Here is a 15,700-nt window from a genome sequence, read left to right as displayed (position 1 = left end):
GAAGTTAACGTGAAGAAGGGAGGTGACACCAACTTTAGTGACACCCAACATTGTCACTAACGTTGGAAGGAGCCCACACATGCCACCATGAGCCACGTTAACTCCCACATTAACTTAGTTAACTTGGAAGCTAACGTGGATAAGGGAATGTTAACCCAACGTTAGTGACACTCAACTTTGTCATTAACGTTGGAGATGGCTAGCATGGCCACGTTAGAAGCCACGTTAACCTAGTTAACGTGGACTCTAACGTGAGAAATAGGAGCACATTGGAACGTTAGTGACAATGGTAAGTGTCACTAACGTTCTCGAAGATTAGCAAGCCTACGTTAAAAGAGCCATGTTAACTAAGTTAACGTGGACTCTAACGTAGGGAAGGGGGAGACTTCTCAACGTTTGTGCCACTAACGTTGAAGTTAACGTGGCTCTTACTTGGGTGAGGAACGTTAGTGAAAAAGGTGATTGTCACTAACGTTCTCGAACCCATATTTTCACTGAACGTTAACACCACTAATGCCCGGAGCTAAAGTCTCTGCCCACTTCACCCTTTCTCTCTGCAAGTAAAGCCAAGCCCAATGAAGAAGAGAACTGCTTCAAACTCAAGATCCAAAGGCCCATACCCAAGACTTGAAGAGCCAACTAGAAGAACAGAAGAGTAGTATATATAGGAGTAGCTTTGAATTAAAAAGGGGAGTAGGAAATTATAGGGAGCCTCTGGGCATAGAATTACTCTCTGTATTTACTTTCTCTGCACTTCTAGTTTCATCATGTATTCTCCATCTTTGTTTTCATTTTCCATAGCTATGAACAACTAAACCCCTTTCATTGGGTTAGGGAGCTCTGTTGTAATTTGATGGATCAATACTAGTTTTCATTATTCTTCTTCTATCTTTTCTCTTGATTTTACTTGAAAGCTTTCGATCTTCATCTAATTGGTTAGTTATCTTGGAAAAGAAGCTATTCATACTTGGATCTCTTCTGAACCTTGAAAGAGGAATGAAGAGATCATGGTAGAAATGCTTTCTCATGCTGGACCAAATTGGGTTTGGATGGATATGTGACTATAATCCTCTCAACACTTGATTTGGGAAATGCATGTGGTATAATCACTGACCATACTTCATCTCTTCTCATGAGCAATTGACCAAGGAATTGGCTATTGATCAAGATTTGAGAGATTGAATTACAAGAAATTGTAATTCAATCACTTAAGATTGCCAAGGAGATCAATGAGTGCATTGATTGAGGAAGAGATGAAAATGAAATCAATCCGAAGAATTCAACAATTCCTAAGCCCAATGAACTCCCCATTTTTGATCTTACCCATTCTCTTTAATATCTTGCATTTATTTCTATGAGCAATTACCCATCCCCATTTAAGATTCTGCAATTTACTTTCCGTCATTTATATTCAGCTCTATTTCTAGCATTTACTTTTCTGTTATTTACTTTTCCGCCATTTAATTTTCTGCAATTCTCAACTCAAATTCTGATTCGCTCAACTAGAACATTCCTCTAATTAAAGTTGCTTGATCAATCAATCCTTGTGGGATTCGACCTCACTCTATTGTGAGTTTTTACTTGACGACAAATTCGGTACACTTGCCGAAGGAAATTTGTTATGAGACAAGTTTTCCATGCATCACAAGGGTGATAAAAAGGATCCAAGGCTTTGAGCATCAGTGGATAGGAGGGCCTGAAGGAATAAAATCCTGGCCTAAGCGGCTAAACCAAGCTATCCCTAACCATGTGCTTGTGGCATGAAGGTGTCAAGTGAAAACTTGAGACTGAGCGGTTAAAGTCGTGGTCCAAAGCAAAAAAAAAGAGTGTGCTTAATAGCTCTAGACACCTCTAATTGGGGACTTTAGCAAAGTTGAGTCACAATCTGAAAAGGTTCACCCAGTTATGTGTCTGTGGCATTTATGTATCCGGTGGTAATACTGGAAAACAAAGTGCTTAGGGTCACGGCCAAGACTCATAAAGAAACCGTGTGCAAGAATCAACATACTTAACTAGGAGAATCAATAACACTATCTGGATTCTGAGTTCCTATAGAAGCCAATCATGCTGAACTTCAAAGGATAAAGTGAGATGCCAAAACTGTTCAGAGGCAAAAAGCTAAAAGTCTCGCTCATCTAATTAATACTGATCTTCATAGATATTTTTGGAATTCATTGTATATTCTCTTTTTTTATCCTATTTGATTTTTAGTTGCTTGGGGACAAGCAACAATTTAAGTTTGGTGTCGTGATGAGCGGATAATTCATACGCTTTTTGGCATTGTTTTTAGTATGTTTTTAGTATATTTTAGTTAGTTTTTATTATGTTTTTATTAGTTTTTAAATAAAAATCACTTTTGTGGGCTTTACTATGAGTTTGTGTGTTTTTCTGTGATTTCAGGTATTTTATGGCTGAAATTGAGGGACCTGAGCAAAAATCTGATTCAGAGGCTAAAAAAGGACTGCAGATGCTATTGGATTCTGACCTCCCTGCACTCAAAGTAGATTTTCTTGAGCTACAGAAGCTTAATTAGCCCGTTCTCAATTGCGTTAGAAAGTAGACATCCTGGGCTTTTCAGCAATATATAATAGTTCATACTTTACCCGAGATTTGATGGCCCAAACAGGCGTTCCAAGTCAGCTCAAGAATTCTGGCGTTTAACTCCAGAACTGGCACAAAAGCTGGAGTTAAACACCCAAACTGGCATAAAAACTGGCGTTTAACTCCAGGAAATGTCTCTACACATGAAAGCTTCAATGCTCAGCCCAAGCACACACCAAGTGGGCTCCGGAAGTGGATTTTTACAATAAACACCCTAGTTTATTCATTTTCTGTAACCCTAGGTCACTAGTTTACTATAAATACTACTTTCAGTGATTCATCTTGTACCTCATGACACTTTACACGTTTCTTGTTGTGTTCTCTACGGCATGAGTCTCTAAACCCCATTGTTGGGGGGTGAGGAGCTCTGCTATTCTTCATGAATTAATGCAATTACTACTGTTTTCCATTCTATTACGCTTGCTTCCATTCTAAGATATTCATTCGCACTTCAACTTGATGAATGTGATGATCCGTGACACTCATCATCATTCTCACCTATGAACGCGTGCCTGACAACCACCTCCTTTCTACCCTAGATTGAATGCATATCTCTTAGCCTCATGATTCAAATCAGAGTCTTCGTGGTATAAGCTAGATTCATTGGCGGTCATTCCTGAGATCCAGAACGTCTAAACCTTGTCTGTGGTATTCTGAGTAGGATCTGGGAAGGGATGACTGTGACGAGCTTCAAACTCGCGAGTGTTGGGCGTAGTGACAGACGCAAAAGGATCAATGGATCCTATTCCGACATGATCGAGAACCGACAGATGATTAGCCGTGCGGTGACAGCGCATTTGGAACATTTTCACTCAGAGGACGAGATGTAGCCATTGACAACGGTGATGTCCAACATAAAGCTTGCCATGGAAGGAGCCTTGCGTGCATGAAGAAGAAGATAGTAGGAAAGCAGAGATTCAGAAGACAAAGCATTTCCAAAGCCTCAACCTGTTCTTCATTACTGCATAACAAGTATTTATTTCATGTTCTTTTACTTTTTACAATTAAATCTGAGAATTATTGATATCCTGACTAAGAGTTACAAGATAACCATAGCTTGCTTCAAGCCGACAATCTCCATGGGATCGACCCTTACTCACGTAAGGTATTACTTGGACGACCCAGTGCACTTGCTGGTTAGTTGTGCGGAGTTGCAAAAGTGTGATTGTAATTTCGTGCACCAATCACTAAGGTGGACTCATTCCTTGTTCTTAAATTTTGTATTTTTTTTCTTATGTTAGATGTTTATCTATGTTTGTGTCTTTATTACATGATCATTAGTGTCTAAGTGTCTATGCCTTAAAGTAGTGAATATGAATCCATCACCTCTCTTAAATGAAAAATGTTTTTAATTCAAAAGAACAAGAAGTACATGAGTTTCGAATTTATCCTTGAACTTAGTTTAATTATATTGATGTGGTGACAATACTTTTTGTTTTCTGAATGAATGCTTGAACAATGCATATGTCTTTTGAATTTGATGTTTAAGAATGATAAATATGTTGGCTCTTGAAAGAATGATGACAAGGAGAAATGTTATTTGATAATCTAAAAAATCATAAAAATGATTCTTGAAGCAAGAAAAAGCAGTTAATACAAAAAGCTTGCAGAAAAATGGTGAAAAAAAAAATAGAAAGAAAAAGAAAAAGCAAGCAAAAAAAGCCAAAATCTCTTTAAACCAAAAGACAAGAGCAAAAAGCCAATAACCCTTAAAACAAAAAGGCAAGGGTAAATAAAAAGGATCCCAAGGCTTTGAGCATCAGTAGATAGGAGGGCCTAAAGGAATAAAATCCTAGCCTAAGCAGCTAAACCAAGCTGTCCCTAACCATGTGCTTGTGGCGTGAAGGTGCAAGTGAAAACTTGAGACTGAGTGGTTAAAGTCAAGGTCCAAAGCAAAAAAAGAGTGTGCTTAAGAACCTTGGACACCTCTAATTGGGGACTTTAGCAACGCTGAGTCACAATCTGAAAAGGTTCACCCAGTTATGTGTCTGTGGCATTTATGTATCCGGTGGTAATACTGGAAAACAAAGTGCTTAGGGCCACGGTCAAAACTCATAAAGTAGCTGTGTTCAAGAATCAACATACTGAACTAGGAGAATCAATAACACTATCTGAACTCTGAGTTCCTATAGATGCCAATCATTCTGAACTTCAATGGATAAAGTGAGATGCTAAAACTATTCAAGAGGCAAAAATCTACAAGTCCCGCTCATCTGACTGGAGCTATATTTCATTGATATTTTGGAATTTATAGTATTTTCTCTTCTTTTTATCCTATTTGATTTTCAGTTTCTTGGGGACAAGCAACAATTTAAGTTTGGTGTTGTGATGAGCGGATAATTTATACGATTTTTGGCTTTGTTTTTAGTATGTTTTTAGTAGGATCTAGTTACTTTTAGAGATGTTTTTATTAGTTTTTATGTTAAATTCGCATTTCTGGACTTTACTATGAGTTTGTGTATTTTTCTGTGATTTCAGGTATTTTCTGGCTGAAATTGAGGGACTTGAGCAAAAATCAGATTCAGAGGTTGAAGAAGGACTGCTGATGCTGTTGGATTCTGACATCCCTGCACTCAAAGTGGATTTTCTGGAGCTACAGAACTCCAAATGGCGCGCTTCCAATTGAGTTGGAACGTAGAAATCCAGGGCTTTCCAGCAATACATAATAGTCCATACTTTAAATATGGATTGATGACGTAAACTGGCGTTCAACGCCAGTTCCATGCTGTAGTTTGGCGTCCAGCGCCAGAAACAAGTTGCAAAGTGGAGTTCAACTCCAAGAATGACCTCTCCACGTGTAAACTTCAAGCTCAGCCCAAGCACACACCAAGTGGGCCCCAGAAGTGGATTTCTACTTCATTTACTCAATTCTGTAAACTCTAGTAACTAGTTTAGTATAAATAGGACTTTTTATCATCTTTGGATCATCTTGGGACGTCTAGTTCTTAGATCATGGGGGCTGGCCATTCGGCCTTGCCTGGACCTTATCACTTATGTATTTTCAATGGTATAGTTTCTACACACCATAGATTAAGGGGTGGAGCTCTGCTGTTCCTCAAAGATTAATGCAAAGTACTACTGTTTTCTATTCAATTCAACTTATTCCGCTTCTAAGATATTCATTCGCACTTCAACATGAATGTGATGATCGTGACAAAGTCATCATCATTCCCCTATGAATGCGTGCCTGACAACCACTTCCATTCTACCTTCGATTGAATGGATATCTCTTGGATATCTAATACAGGGGACCGAGTCCGAGTTATTAGCGTCTTCGTGGTATAAGTTAGAACCCATGGATCGCCATTCTTGAGATCCGAAAAGTCTAAACCTTGTCTATGGTATTCCGAGTAGGATCTGGGAAGGGATGGTGATAAACCTCTATTTCATGGTTTATCTTGTGCTCAATTGAGTGGATTTTATCAACTCTTTACCCACTTATTCATAATATTTGCATGGTTTTACATTTGCCTTCCTAATTATGTGCTTTGATTGAAAACATGCTTCTTTGGCTTTAAACTACCAAATATTAATCCTCTCTTATTACCATTAGATGCCTTGATATGTGTGTTAAGTGATTTCAGAGATTACAGGGCAGGAATGGCTCAGAGGATGGAAAGGAAGCATGCAAAAGTGGAAGGAATACAAGAAGTTGGAGAAATTGCTAAGCTGTCCAGCCTGACCTCTTCGCACTCAAACGACTATAACTTTAGCTACAAAGGTCCAAACGATGCGGTTCTAATTGCGTTGGAAAGCTAACGTCTGGGGGTTCGATTTAATATATAATATGCCATATTTGCTCTGACGCTAGGCAACACAACCGCGTGACCTATGCGGCCGCGTCGCAGTGACGGAAATCAGCGTGTTTGAATTCTTCTCCAGCGATTTCTGGGCTATTTTCGACCCAGTTTGCGGCCCAGAAAACACAGATTAGAGGTTATAAAGTGGGGAAATGCATCCATACATGGAGAGGCTCTCATAATTCACTTCTCATGATTTAGATTAGTTTTGAGAGAGGTTCTCTCCTCTCTCTCTTAGGATTTAGGACTTCTCTTAGTTTTAGGAGTAACTCTCAATCTCAGGTTCTTTATTTTTATTTTCCCAATTTAGTTTATGAACTCTTTCATGTTACATATAATTTTCTTAATTAATATTATTTGAGGTATTTCAGCTTAATATTTCTTTCTTTTATTTACATTATTGTTATTCCCATCTGAAGACATTGTTATTCCAGTAGATTTACTTTTCCCCTTTTAGTTTTGATTAAGAAATCAGTAACTCAGGAGTTATCCAATTCAACAGCATAATTGATAATTGTTATCTTGCCAATTGAGTTGAACTTCGATAATCCCAATCTTTTCTTAGAAAATAAATAGATTCGAAGATCAAACCAATTTGTCCCTTGACTTTCCTTTGCTTTAGTAAAGGTCAACTAAGTGGAATTAAGATTCAACTTTCATTATTATTGATAAGGATAACTAAGTCTGGACTTCCAATTTCTTATACCTTGCCAAGAGATCTTATTATTATTATTTTATTTTACTTGTCATATAACATATTCCATCCTTACTTCCAAAACCCCCAATTTACAATCTTCATAACCAATAATAAAAACATACTTCCCTGCAATTCCTTGAGAAGATGACCCGAGGTTTACATACTCGGTTATCAATTTTAAAAGGATTTGTTACTTGTGACAACCAACATGATTAGCCGTGCCGTGACAGAGCATTTGGACCTTTTTCACAGAGAGGATGGGATGTAGCCATTGACAACGGTGATGCCCTATATAAAGTTTGCCATGGAAAGGAGTAGGAATGATTGGATGAAGACAGCAGAAAAGCAGAGGTTCAGAGGAACAAAAGCATCTCTATACGCTTATCTGAAATTCTCACCTATGATTTGCATAAGTATTCTTATCTTTATTTTCTGTTTATTTATTATTATTATTCAAAAACTCCATAACCATTTGATATCCGCCTGACTGAGATTTACAAGATGACCATAGCTTGCTTCATACCAACAATCTCCGTGGGATCGACCCTTACTCACGTAAAGTTTTATTACTTGGACGACCCAGTGCACTTGCTGGTTAGTTGTATCGAAGTTGTGACAAATTATGAATTAAGATTAGAGCACCAAGTTTTTGGAGCCATTACCAGGGATCACAATTTCGTGCCAGAGAGGGAGATCCAAGCATGCATGTGGTGTGGCACGCCAAGGACTGGGCATGGCACGCTAATACATTTTTCCAGAGAGCTACAATGCAGGACACAAAAGGAGCGTGGCACGCCAGGCTAGGCGTGGCACGCTTGACCCATCAACTATTATGGGCGTGCCACTTGAGCAAAGGGGGGTGGCACGCTAACTCACCATTCCAAGAAGAACCTTTACTATGGCGTGCCACTTGGTGTCGAAGGCGTGGCACGCCAGCCCCAAGAAGTCACTTGGGGGTGCCACTTGAGAACCTAGGCGTGGCACGCCAAGCTTGAAAAGTTCACAAATCCATGAGCATGCCACTTGAACAACATGGTGTGGCACGCTGGTACAACAATCCAGAGAAGGGGCTGAAGGCAATTGAAGACTGGGCGTGCCACTTGAGCAACCTGGCGTGGCACGCCAATGCACAAAGGACCAGAAGCAAGGACTGGGCGTGCCACTTGGTATCGAGGGCGTGGCACACCAACCTTATCATTTCACTATGGCATGCCACTTGAAGGCTGAGACGTGGCACGCCAACCACTGGAACCAAGACACGATCATGGGCATGGCATGCCAGTCTTTAAGCGTGGCACGCTGGTATAAGTTTCCATAGAGGATGAAGGAAGCCAGTTACAAGGGGCGTGCCACTTTATATCGAAGGTGTGGCACGCCATTCACCATTCATCACTTAGGCGTGCCACTTGAGCAACCAGGCATGGCACGCCAGTGTCATTCAGAGAGCAAGAAGCATTGGGGCGTGCCACTTGAGTTCGTGGCGTGGCACGCCAAAACAGAGGAACCACTCACTCACAAAAGGGGCGTGGCACGCCAGACCCTAGGCGTGCCACGCTAGTTCAACTTTCCAGAGAAGCTTAGCCAAGCATAGAGCAACGGCGTGGCACGCCAGACGTTGGGTGTGGCACGCCAGTTCAAGTTTCCAGAGGCAAAGAGAAGTGAGAAAGGCAAGGGGCGTGTCACTTGGGTTCGAAGGCGTGGCACGCCAACACAAGAATTTCACTATGGCGTGCCACTTGAGTTCAAAGGTGTGGCATGCCATGGTTGTTAGAGGGACGAGCGTGCCACTTGAAGGATTGGGCATGGCACACCAAGCTAGAAATAAAGGGCACGTTACACGCCAGAAAAGTGCCAGCTAAACGCCAGCTGAGAAGTCATGCTTATTGAGTGTTTTTTTTTTCCTCCAAAATGTAATTTTCCTTTTTCACTTTTGTAATTCTTTTATTTTACTAGGAGTAGTATAAATACCCCCAAGGAGTACTGAAGAAAGGGGGGGTTAAGCAGTCAGTTTTAGATCCACTTTTACACTTTACTTTTGAGTACTTTTTGAGCTATGAGTTGCTAACTTCCCTCTCATTGAGAAAGGGAGCTCTGTTGTACTTGATGGATTGATAATAGTGAAATTCTTCTTCTCTTCATCTTCTCTTTGATTTGCTAGAGGGAATTTCGTTCTTAATGCTTAGTGTTCAATTATCTTGGAAAAGAGATTGAATGCAATTGGGTTTCATGGGAACCTTGGGAAAGGAAACATGAAATCATGCTTGAAATCCCTTCTCACACTAGAGTAGAATATGGGTTTTGGTGTTTGGATATGTGACATATAATCCTCCCTCTACTTGGACCTATAATGGTGTGTGGTATAATCAGGGACCAAGCATATCTCTGTTCATGAGCAATTAAACCAAGGAATTGGCTATTGATCAAGATCTGAGAGATTGAGTCACTAAGAGGTCAATGAGTTGCATGATTGAAGAGGATATAAGCTAGATTTGATCCAAAGAGACAACATCTCCTAATCTCAATGAATTTCCCCATTCTTATCTATCCATTTCTTTATAGTTTATTTTTACATTCAGCAATTTCCCATTTCTATTTACATTCAAGTCATTTATGATTCTTCACTTTACATTCTGCCATTTATATTTCTGCACTTTATCACTTTCCTTTATATTCTAGTCATTTACATTTATGTCCTTTACAATTCTGCACTTCACAATCCTATTGATCCGCTTAACTAATTCATCAATTGATTAAAACTGCTCGAATTTGCCAATCTCTGTGGATACGATCCCACTCCACTGTGGGTTATTACTTGACGCTAATTTTGGTGCGCATGCCAAAAGAACTAATTCACCAATTTTTGAATGGGGTGTGGATTCGACTCATCACGTGCCTAGCAAAAAGCACGAGCGACGCGTACGCGTGTATGACGTGTACGCGTGACAAGGAAAATCTCCAAATAATGCGCACGCGTGACGGACACCACATGTAGAAAATTATAAAAGTCGACCCCAGCGATTTTTGGGCCCTTTTTCGGCCCAAATCCAAGCTCAGAAACATAGAATAGAGGCTGGAGAATGACAGAATCAAATCATTCATTCAACATCAATCATTATTGACAATTTTAGGTTTCTAAATGTAGTTTTAGAGAGAGAAAGAGAGGCTCTCTCCTCGCTCTTAGGTTTTTAGGATTAGGATTTCTTCATTTACTTTATTCCAGCTTCAATGTCACTTTAAATTAGTCTCTCTTATCTACTTTTATTTATTTTGTTACTTTAGTTGCTCTATTTCACTTGCTAATTACTTATATTGCCAAATTGGCTTTTGAACTCTTCATGTTAGATTTGAATTTATGTTTAAATGCAATTTAAGGTATTTTAGATTTATGACTGTTTTTTTCTATTTATGATATAAATAATTTAGATTTTCCCCCTTTGCTTTGGTTGAGTAATTGGTGACACTTGAGTTATCAAACTCAGCTGTTGATTGAAAATTGGAATTTGCTGATTGATTTGGATCCCTCTAAAGCTAGTCTTTCCATAGGAGTTGACTAGGACTTGAGGAATTCAATTGTTTAGTCCACTTGACTTTCCTTTATTTAGTAAGGGTTAACTATGTGGGAGCAATAACAATTCTCATCACACCTGATAAGGATAACTAGGATGGGATTTCCAGTTCTCAAACCTTGCCAAGAGTTTTTCTAGTTATTAATTTACTTCCTTGCCAATTTATTTTCTTATTCCTTATTTTAAAAACCCAATAACATACCTTTTTGCATAACCAATAATAATTCATACTTCCATGAAATTCCTTTAGAGACGACCCGAGATTTCAATACTTCGGTTATCAATTTTATTGGGTTTACTTAAGTGACAAACAAGTTTTTGTACGAAAGGATTCTTTGTTGGTTTAGAACCTATACTTGCATCGAGATTTAATCTGTAAAATTCTTTACTAGGAGAAATTCGTTTGTCATTCACCCAATAGGTCAATATGATTTCTCAACATTTGACAGGAATGCAAGCTACAACTGGCAGTACTCAGGACACCTCTTATGAAGGAGATGCCAATGATCCAGATCAACCTTCATTAGAGGAGGTAATTACATGGGAGATTCCTATGGAAATACCTACAACCCTTCATGTAGGAATCATCCTAACCTCTCATAGAAGGATCAACAGAAGCCTCAGCAATGCTTCAACAACAATCAAGGTGGAAGAACCCAGAACAGGTTCAACAATAGACCACCATTCCTATCTTATCAGCAATAGATGGAGACTTTTAAGCAGAGCCGTTCTGACTTAGCAATCATAGTCTCTGAGCTCTCTAAGACCACTCACAGTTTCATAACAAAAACAAGGTCCTCCATCAAAAATTTGGAGGTACAAGTTGGTCAATTGAGCAAGAGAATCCCTAAGACCCCTCTTAACACTATTCCTAGTAACACTCAAGTTAACCCAAGAGAAGAATGTAAGGCCATCACTATAGAAACTGAGGCCGAATCTGAAGGGGATGCATTGGAGTTGAACGCCAATAAAGTCCTTACTGGGCGTTCAACACCCAATTTGGAGCTATCATTGGAGTTGAACGCCAGTAAGGAGGTCCTTACTGGACGTTCAACGCCTAAAAAGCCACCATCACTGGCATTGAATTCCAGTAAGCAGGTCCTTACTGGGTGTTCAACGCCCAAGGCATCACAAAAGCTGGCGTTGAACGCCAGCAAAGGGACATAAGCTGGGCATTCAATGCCCAAAGAAACGCAAGTCCAGGCATTGAATGCTACAATAGGGGTATTTAGCAACCCTAAACCCATTGGGAACTCCCCTATTGAAGAACTGATAACACCCAAAGTTCATGAAGAGCCCATTGAAGTTCCCTTGGATGCTTGGTTGAAGATCATAGAATCTGAAAGGTATTCTTCAACTGATAAGGAAGAGGAAACTAGGGAGGAGCAAGTTGCTCAGTGCCAACAAATTCTAATGAAGCTAAATGCCAAGTTATTTGGCACATAACCTTTAGAGGAAGAACCTCCAATGCTCACCAAGGAATTCAATAACTTGGCTTAGCAGAAACTACCTTAAAAGCTGCCGGATCCTGGGCGCTTCCTGATTCCTTGCACCATAGGCACCATTACCTTTGATAAGGCTCTGTGTGACCTAAGGTCAAGCATAAACCTTATGCCACTCTCTGTAATGGAAAGGCTGGGAATCTTTGAGCTACAAGCTGTAAGAATCTCACTAGAGATGGCAGACAAGTCATTGAAGAAGGCATATGGTCTTGTAGAGGATGTCTTAGTAAAGGTTAAGAACCTTTACATCCTTGCATATTTTATAATCTTGGACACACTGGGGAGGAACAGGATGAATCTATCATCCTTGGAAGACCCTTCCTAGCCACTACCAATGCCATCATTGATGTAGCAAAGGGAGAACTGATTCTACACTTATGGGAGGACCATATCTTGTTCAAGATGCCTAACCATAACTCTCCCCCCTGACAGAAAAGAGACAGTTGTGCAACACTTAGTGTTCCAACCCTCTCTTTCAGTGCAGAGCTAAACAGAGCCCTCAGACACCAACTCTAAGTTTGGTGTTGGGCAGCCATTATCAAGCACTGAAAACACTAGTACTAAGAAGAAAGTACCTAAAGGCTGGAGGGACAAGAAGATCCCCACTGAAGGCATCTGATGACTTACGTTATCTACCTCTTTCTCTTATCTAAAAGGACCATAGAATTGGTAAAATCTCATTCAGGTGAGGCAATTATATAAACTATATGATGAATTTATGGGACATTGCTTTGAAATGAGCTTTGCTTGAATTTTAGGTGAAAAGAACAACAAAGGATGAAACAGGGGAGCACCTCTGGCGTTGTGTTTCTTGCAAGAAGTACTCCTTCAGTAGCCCAGGATAGCGCTACGCTCTTTTGAAGAGTGCTACGTTCTCCTGCAGCACCATACATGCATGGGAGGAGCTACGTTCTTCACCCAAGAGCGCTACGTTTTTCACCCAAAAGTGCCTGCGATAGTTTTCAAAGTTGGGGAAAATACGGCTAGTGACGCGTACGCATGGATGACGAATACGCGTGGAAGTGGCATTTTTTGAAGGGTCATGCGAACGTGTGGATAAAGCGGCAGCGAGAAAGTGGTATTTTTGAAAGGCCACACGTACGCGTAAAAGAGCGCTCTCGGCGCGAACTCTACTCTCTCCTGGAGAGCGCCAAATATGACGCGCATGCGTGGGTGACGCGTACGCATGACAAGTGCTGAAGACAGTGATGACGTGCACGCGTGGAGGACGTGTACGCGTGAGTGTACGAGCGCTACGCTCTCCTGAAAAGTCCTACGCTCTCTTGGGAGCAGAATATTCAGCCAAATGGATTGTTGACGAGAAGATTTTTACCAGTAAAGAGATTCATAGAAACAGTCGTGTTGTAGATATAGTCTCTAAACCGACAAAAATCCCTTCGTACAAACGTTTTGGGTGTCACAAGTAACAAACCCCTTTAAAAATTGTTAACCGAGTATTCAAACCTTGGGTCGTCTTCTCAAGGAACTGCGAGGAAGTATGTTCTTATTATTAGCTATAGAGGTTGTAATCGGAGTTTAGAAGATGAGAGGCAAGTAATTTGAATGACAGGTAAAGTAAATGGCAATTAAAAATAAATAATTACTGTAAAGCAAACTTTTGGCAAGGTAAGAGAAGTTGGAGGTCCAACGTAGTTATCTCTCTCAACTATAATGAAAGTTGAATCTAAACTCCACTTGATCAACCTGTACCAGGGCAAGGAAAGTCAAGGGACTAATTAAATTGACCTTTGAATCCTATTTATTTCCTAAGAAAAGGTTGGGATTACTTAAGTTCAGCTCAATTAGCAAGATAACGATTATCAATTATGTTGAGTTTAATAACTGTTGAGTTACTAAATTCTTAACCAGAACCAAAAGGGAAAAAAGTAAAATTGCTGGAATGATAAAAAAATGTCCTTAGATGGGAAGCAATGGTAACTTAAATCAAAGAAAACAATCATAAACTGAAAATACCTCAATTATCATTAATTCAAATAATAGTCTCTAACATGGAAGAATTCTTAAATCAAATTATAATAATCAATTCAAATGTTGGAATAAATAAATAGAAGTAAAACTAAAATAAAAGAACATTAAACCTGGGATCCAGAGTTACTCTTAAAACAAGAAGAAATCCTAAATCCTAAAAGAGAGAGAAGATCTCACTCTCAACTAAATCTAAATCATTGAAAGGTAAAACATGCGAGCTTTGCTTTTGAATGGGTGCATTCCCACACTTTATAACCTCTGGTCTATGCTGTCTGTACTTGGATCTGGGCCAAAAAGGGCTTCAGAATTTGCTAGGGGCGTATTCTGTAAATTCTGATGCGTGGCCTCTGTCACGCGTCCGCGTGGGTCACGCGGTCGCGTCATTTGGAGCTTTTCCTTGCCACGCGGTCGCGTTAGTTATGCGATCGCGTCATACGCGTCCTGCTTAAGGCGCACGGTTGCGTCAGTCATGCGGCCGCATCGCTGCTAATTCGTGCTTGGCACGTGATCGCGTCATCCATGCGATCGCGTGAATACCAGTTTCCTTCAAAGCTCCGTTTTGCTTTCTCCTTCCATTTTTGTATGTTTCCTTTTCCGTCCTTTAAGTCATTCGGCCTTAGAAAATCTGAAACTACTCAACACACTGATCACGGCATCGAATGGGAATAAAGGTAGTTAAATTAATTAATTTTAAAGCTTAGGAAACATGTTTTTCATTTACATCACATAATAAGGAAGGGAAAGTAAAATCATGTAATTAATGTGAATAAGTAGGTGAAGGATTGTATAAATCACTCAAATTAAACACAAAAGAACTCATGAATTATGGGTTTATCAACCTCCCCACACTTAAACACTAGGATGTCCTCATGCTAAATCCAAGGTAAATAATTAAGGTTAAAGTGATGGAATGTCATGCAATGCAACCTAATTTAAATGCAACTACCTAAATGAATGGTGCATCATGCAACTCTAATTTATTCACTCATATATAAAGCTTACATGTAGTCAAATTAATCCCTATTCTCAAGGAGTCATATATATATATATAGCCAACCCTTAAATAATAAAGCATTTTAGCGAATGAGATGGGAAAGAAAACATTGTACAAACTTGCAAAACAATTAGTAAATTAAGTACAGATATATGTTGATGTGTTATTGAACCCTCACTGGATTTTGTGTTTACTCTCTAGTCACTCAGTGTTTATTGGGTTTATTCACTCTATTTTTCTTTTTATTTTTACTTTCTATAGCTTTGTTCTTTATCTAACCAATCAACAATTATAGAATATAGTCACACCAAAAAGTCATGAGGTCTTAATTAAGGTTGTAATGGGGCTAAGGTAAAGGTAAGGATTTATGTATAGGGTTAAGTGAGCTAATAAGCGAATCCTTAATTAGACTAAGATCTCACCTAACATACATTTTTAGCAAGATAAAACTTCTTTACCTATTCTCCCATATTATCCCACTTATTGTTACATGCTCATGTTTCACTCTTTATTTTTATCCCATGTGCATTGTTTTTATTTTGCATTGGGGA

This window comes from Arachis hypogaea, chromosome 19 (assembly GCF_003086295.3).
Source record: "Arachis hypogaea cultivar Tifrunner chromosome 19, arahy.Tifrunner.gnm2.J5K5, whole genome shotgun sequence".
NCBI classification, from domain to species: Eukaryota; Viridiplantae; Streptophyta; class Magnoliopsida; order Fabales; family Fabaceae; genus Arachis; species Arachis hypogaea.
The sequence above is the reverse complement of the archived record's forward strand: the minus strand, read 5'-3'. Positions refer to the sequence as shown.